The sequence below is a fragment of the Elephantulus edwardii genome, unplaced genomic scaffold (genome assembly GCF_000299155.1).
Source record: "Elephantulus edwardii isolate Elephantulus edwardi_28Jun2011 unplaced genomic scaffold, EleEdw1.0 scaffold00094, whole genome shotgun sequence".
In the NCBI taxonomy this organism is placed as follows: domain Eukaryota; kingdom Metazoa; phylum Chordata; class Mammalia; order Macroscelidea; family Macroscelididae; genus Elephantulus; species Elephantulus edwardii.
Window position 1 is genome coordinate 11,474,810 of NW_006399844.1, and position 6,862 is coordinate 11,481,671.

The 6,862-nt window shown below is 47.2% G+C and overlaps 1 protein-coding gene across 1 annotated transcript in view; it reads left to right on the forward strand.

The window, feature by feature from the left end:
• The first annotated feature begins 211 nt into the window (after window positions 1–211).
• The window catches only part of WDR81 (WD repeat domain 81), a 23,732-nt gene continuing 17,081 nt past the window's right edge, over window positions 212–6,862 (forward strand). Inside the window, exon 1 of the mRNA XM_006891023.1 lies at window positions 212–315. The gene's annotated coding sequence lies outside the window, so the exon portion shown is untranslated. The remainder of the gene's footprint in view (window positions 316–6,862) is intronic.

Sequence of the window (6,862 nt, forward strand, 5' to 3'; positions counted from 1 at the left end):
GCAACGTAACCACACCCACTTGGGGCGCCAGTACTTCTCTTTGATCCCGCCTCTCCGGCAATTTTAGCCTGAATGGCATGAAGACTACCCCTTCGCTTAGTGGAGTTGCTCTGAGTCACGCCCACCAACTAAAGAATTGGCCAATAAGTGAAAAGGTGTGGCTCAGCTCTCCGCCTACATCACTTGCTTTGAAGAGCACTACGTCAAACCAGAGTCCGAAAGAGCAAGAGGAAGTAAAGGCTCTGGATTTGCAATGCATACTGGTTAATGTAGTTCTTAGTCTGACAACCTCGTTCCCAGAAACCAGCGCGCTCTGTGAGTTGGCATTTTTAAACTGAGCTCTGAATCCATTCTGGCGAAGTCCTTAAAGGGCTAAGCCACTCCTTTTTAAGCTGAGTCCTTCTTTTAGAAGACCCTAAAACGAATTCGCTGTCCTTAGGAGGCGAGCTCTCTAAGGGGAAGTAAGCGAAGCTGCAGGAAGTGGGCAGAACTGTAGGTGGAAGTGGGGACGACAGCTCGGTCAGCGATAGCTCCACTGGATGACTCCTGAAGGCTTTAAGGAGGAAAGGATTGTTCACCTGGTCCAACTTCAGCTTTTAATGAAGAGTCCTAGTCCTTTCCTCCAAGGGACCATTTCCTAGCAAAAAAAAAAAAAAAAAAAAAAAACCCAAAGGAAGTCAATTTGAATCCAGCAGCTGCTCCCTGGAAGAAAAACAAAACAAAAACAGCAAAAAAAAAAAAAAAAAAAAAACAACAACCCAAAAAAAACCAAAAAGAAAAACTGAAAAAGTTTCTCTTATAGCTGTCTCGTTTCAAACTCCTGAGAAACTAGTGTCTCTTAAGATATAGAACACAATCCTCACACGAAGGTAGAGAGGGAAGATTTCTGCTCAAAAATTTGGTCGAGGACCTTGCCTAACCAATCCTACGGCTGGCTAACCCCCACTCGGTGCCACCCTCGGAAGCTTTCTCCTGACTCAGGCCCACTCAGGGAAGGGATTTCATAGGTAGAGACCAATAAGGAGGGTGCTCCTTCCCCAGGGGCCAATCAGAACCTAGAGGGGCGGGGGAATGGGCAAAAAAAAAAAAAAAAACCCCAAAAAACCTGAAATGAACCCAATGACTTAGCAAAAGCGGCTGGTATGTTAAAGTGGCTACTCCAGGATGCCCTACCCCCACTCCATTATTGCCTCCGTATTTCCTGCTGCCACGACCACCCTTGAGGGCTGTGTGGACACGGATTCGTGACTTTTGCATAAGCTCGAAAAAGGCTCTGATCTTGGCTGAGCCAGAAGGATGGCGTCTGGCGCGGGAGTTAGTTCTGGGTTAAATATGGACTCTGTTAGGTGATGGTTATAGTTCTTGGAGCCCTTGAATTCCGAGCCTGAGTTGAGAACATTGTGCCTTTAAGGAAACTTCCTGCCTTCCGCCCCAGTGACAGCTGATTGTTGGAAAGTGTGACCTCTGGGGACGAATCAGCTGTTACCACATCTTCCTCCCTGCCTACCCTCCTCCATCCTTTTTTCCTGCCCTCCCCCCATGATTGGGGAGGGACTGAAAGAGATGGAACCTCAGTTATGAGAGACTTACTAGTAGTTTTTCCTCCTCTTCTCTGCCCCATCTTCTTATTAGCTCTTCAGAGGTTCAGAGCTTGGAACGAGAGGTATTTCCTGTCACTGTCAAAGACCTGCTCTCCCCAGTCTAGTGGGGAGGCCACTATTGGGGAGGCCCAGAAAAATGGCTGGCTGGGTGTGAGGATGCTTCAAGGCTGCCTGGGTGGGGTGGTTTTCAACTAAGCCGGTGACTGAGCCTAGAGGAGAGGAAGACATGTGGAAAGGAAGCCCTGGGGCTTGAACCCTGCTCCTCAGCCCAGATGACCTTACTTCCTCAAGTGCCTTTCTTCTCAAACAGCAGAAACCTCCTGGCTGTATCCATTCACTCCACTTCTCAGAAGTCACTTTTTCCTTAGCGGCTTCAGTTGGCCTTTTTTTTTTAAATATTATTTTTTTATTCTCAAGGGTTCCCTGTACACCCCATTAATACTCCTACACAGCAAGGGCACTTCCCAGGGGTTGCAGGAACCTGAGACTTTAACAAGAATGTCCTTTAGGAAGACCCAGCTAAATATTTTGCCCAAATCCTGAGCTGGGAGTCAGGGTTACTCCAGGACAAGCTGAGTGTGAAGTCCCAGGATTGACTTGGCAAGGTTGGGGGAAAGTGAGCAGGGCTCTGGCCAAGCCTGGAAGAAAAGGAACTCTCTCACCAGTTGCCTCTATTCTCCACTATCCTAGCAAAGAAATCCCATCTCCTTCCCACCCAAAGGCCTCCTCCATTTTGCTCTGTCCCCTTCTCTTCTATGTTGTTGTTGTTGTTGTTATGTGACATTGAGTCGCCTGCGACTCATAGCGACCCTATGTACAACAGCCCTAAACTCCGCTCTGTCCTGTGCCAATCCCACTGTCTCTGACACTCCCATCCCAATTATCCCAATCACTGAATCAATCCACCTCATAGAGGGCCTTCCTCTCCTGCGCTGTCCCTCCACCCTCCCAAGCATGATGTCCCTCTCTAAGGACCGGTCTCTCCTCACAACATGTCCAAAGTAAGTTAGACGGAACCTCAGAATCCTTGCCTCCAAGGAGCCAACCGGTTTAACCCTCTCCAGGACAAATCTGTTTGTTATCCTAGCAGTCCATGGTGTTCTCAATACTCTTCTCCAGCACCACAGCTCAAAGGCATCAATTCTCCTTCTATCCGCCTTGGTCATTGTCCAACTCTCTGATGCATAACAGGTGATTGCGAAGACCATGGCCTGTATCAGACGCACCTTAGTCTCCAGAGAGACACCACTGCTCTTCAGCACTTTGGAGAGGTCCCTAGCAGCAGACTTTCCCATGGCAATGCGCCTTTTAATTTCCTGGCTGCTGGTGCCAAGACTGTTGACTATGGAGCCAAGCAAACTAAAGCTGTGTACAATCTCAATCTCTTCACCATCCATCCTGATGCTGCCAATTGGTCCAGTGGTGAGAATCTTTGTCTTCTTGACATTGAGCCTCAATCCATATTGTAGGCTGCAGTCCTTGACACTCTGCAGCAGCAGGCGCTTCAGGTCCTCCTCAGTTTCAGCAAGCAGGGTTGTGTCATCCGCATAATGCAGATTGTTGATAATTCGTCCACCAATCTTGACCCCACATTTCTCCTCATAGAGCCCAGCCTCCCGGATAATCTGTTCTGCATATAGGTTGAAAAAGTATGGAGATAGGATGCATCCCTGGCGTACGCCCTTCCCAATTTTGAACCATGCAGTGTTCCCTTGCCCTGCTCTGACGACTGCCTCCTGGTCCAAGTATAAGTTTCGCATTAGAACGATCAAGTGTTCTGGGATTCCCATTATTCTCAGAGTCAGCCACAGGCTGACTTCTCTTCTATAGGGGGAAAAAAACAAAGGTTTGAGTTCAGGGTTTCTCAGCTATGGCACTATTAACACGTTGTTGTGTACATTCAGGACCAAACTATATCTAACACTACAGTAGGTTTTCAGAGGAAGTTAATCATATAGGAGGTAATCACATACCTGCAGAGCAGCTGGTGGATTTGAACCATTTACCTTTGGTTTGCCAATGAAACTCCTTACCACTAGGCCACCAGAGCATCCTATTGAAATGTAAGGTCAAATACATTTTGTGTTGTGATTGATGCCCTGTGTATAGTAGGTTCAGGTTCCCTCACCACTGTTCAGAAGAGCCAGTAATAACACTCTCTCCATGGTCATGACCTTCTCCAGATGTAGCCAAAATCCCCTGGGGGCTAAATTCACCACCCCTCACCCCTTCATCCCATTGCTCATTGAGGATCACTGAGTTAGACAAACTTCAATCCAAATCCCAGTTGTGAACTTTTTTTTTTCTTATCTACATATTATCCTGGAGGCTGGGCTTTATGAGGAGAAATGTGGGGTCAAGATTGGGGGATGATTTATCAACAATCTGTGTTATGCAGATGACATAACCCTGCTTGCTGAAACTGAAGAGGACATGAAGCACCTGCTGCAGAGGGTCAGGGACTGCAGCCTACAATATGGATTGAAGCTCAATGTCAAGAAGACAAAGATTCTCACCACTGGACCAATTGGCAGCATCAGGGAAATTAAAAGGCGCATTGCCATGGGAAAGTCTGCTGTAGGGACCTCTCCAAAGTACTGAAGAGCAGTGGTGTCTCTCTGGAGACTAAGGTGCGTCTGATACAGGCCATGGTCTTCACAATCACTTGTTATGCATCAGAGAGTTGGACAATGACCAAGGGGAATAGAAGGAGAATTGATGCCTTGAGCTGTGGTGCTGGAGAAGAGTATTGAGAATACCATGGACTGCTAGGAAAACAAACAGATTCATCCCAGAAAGGATTAAACCGGGTGGCTACTTGGAGGCAAGGATTCTGAGGCTCCGTCTAACATACTTTGGACATGTTGTGAGGAGAGACCGGTCCTTGGAGAAGGACATCATGCTTGGGAGGGTGGAGGGACGGCGCAGGAGGGGAAGGCCCTCTATGAAGTGATTGATTCAGTGACTGGGATAATCAGGATGGGTGTCAGAGACAGTGCGATTGGCACAGGACAGGGCAGAGTTTAGAGCTGTTGTACATAGGGTTGCTATGAGTCGCAAGCGACTCAACGGCACATAACAACAACATTTATTTTTGTTGGTATGGTCAAATCAGATGTGACTGGTACAGTAGGAGATTGTTCCTCCTTCCCCAGCAGAGCATCTGGTGGATTCGAACCATTCACCTCTGGGATTGCATCGCAGCATCCCGCCACTAGGCCACCAGAGTTTGCCAGTTGTGAACTTTTTAAAAATATTTAACCTCTCTGAGCCTCAGTCCCCTCATTTATAGAGTGCTGAAGAGATTCATGCTTTGTTGTAAGCACTGGAAAAAATTATGTCTGAGTATACCTAGCACAGTTGTTGGCACACTGGCCCACATGGTGCAGTAATGGTAGCCTCTTTTGCTCCTCTCCTTGCCAGATCAGCAGTGCTGACCTCACAGCTCAGGCTGACTGCCAGGGCAGCTGCAGCCTCCCCCACCCCCCATCCCAATCCCCTTCCACTAACTTAGCCATGTCTGCCAGGAAACTCCATATTGAGGTTGACAAAAAGGAGAATGGCTGACTTGGTCCCAGATTCCCCAAAGTCCAGGGGGGGATGTGGTTTAAAATGCTGGGTAAGCGTACTTTTGGGGAGAGAAAAACCAAACTTGTAATTGTCAACTCACTTCCAACTCATGGGAGCTCCTGTGTCACAGAGTAGAACTGAACAACCTATAGTGGTTATGCCAGAGAAAGATGTAGTGATTTGCTTCAGTAAATGTGGCAGCCAAGCCAACCCTGTGGAGCAGTTTTGCTCTGCCACAAGGGGTTGCTATGAGTTGGAACCAATGCAATAGTACCTAGTAACAATCCTTATGAAAGCAGATTGCCAGGCCTTTCCAGAGAGGACCAACTTGGTGAATTAAAGAACAACTGGTAGTATCATGAGTTCTTGGGCTGCTAACCAAAAAGTCAGAGGTTTGAACCCAACAGTCACTCCCTGGAGAAAGGTAAATGTTCATGGGCCTATAAATATTTAGTCTTAGAACACGTGTGGGACACTTCTACTCTGCAGGTGGAAATTGACTTGATGACAGCGGGTTTCCCTCAGTGAGTTCAAATTGTCACCCTTTTGATTAGTAACCACATACAACATTGTTTTCGACACCAGGTATCTTTGTGAGGGGAGGAGGGGGAAATGACAGAGTAGCCGAGCACTGTTACAGACTATTATTTCTTCAGATGTGGCCTGCAGATCAGTTGCCTACAATAGACTCTGTCACACCCTAGACCTGCCTACAGTAGATTCTTGGTCACACCCCACACCCTTTTCATCTTTAGGATGAAAAACACTACTCTAAAGTTCTAACTGTGGATGATGTTGATGGCCCATAAACCTCAGTGTATCAGTGCCCTACACTGCAAGGACAACCTTATCTTACCACTAGGCCACTGTTGATGATTGCCATCAGTGGAGCACGACTGTGCATGGTGACCCTATGAATAAAAAGCCTAAAGCCTTTCTATAACTATCATTATTTCTCCACGTTCATAGAGTTTCCAGAGGCATGTGGCTTAGGAGATGGATGCCACTCCTGCTTTCAAACCTGTCTTAAACTGGGAGCTCCACCAAACACCATGGGCAGCCATTATGGTGTTTGATACACCTATGATCCAGTTGTTTAGCAACACAGCAACTCCAAGTTACTTCAGTACAGCAAATAGACCACTGCTGTACCACTTAAAAGAATGTTCATCCCCAAACCAATTAACATTTGGCCCGAGGGCTCTGTTACATTTTTAAATTCAGGCATGCCCAAATACCAGTGGACTATAAACCAGAGACCCCCAGTCCATCTGGCAAGTCCAATCCACTGACACCCACTCGTGACGGAAATAAAACCAAAAACCAAACATTACATGTGTGACCCTCGGTCTGCAGACTGGCGGCTCCTCTTTGTGACTAGACCACTAGAGTTCCCTTACCTTAAGAAAGGAAAAGAATTGCAAGAGGTACTTGCAAGGCACTTTTGCTGCTGCAATTAAAGCCCACACCACTAGAGGGCAGAGGACACACATATTTGCAGGGGGCGGGGAAGGCAGTGCCTGTTCAGTGTAGGTAAACTGAGACCGGAAGAAAGATCATGTGGACTCAGTTTTACCGGCACTCAGTTGAAGCTTTGCATAGTCAATGAAACACAGATAGACATTCCTCTGGTATTCCCTGCTTTCAGCTAAGATCCATCTAACATCAGCTACAATATCTCTAGTACCACG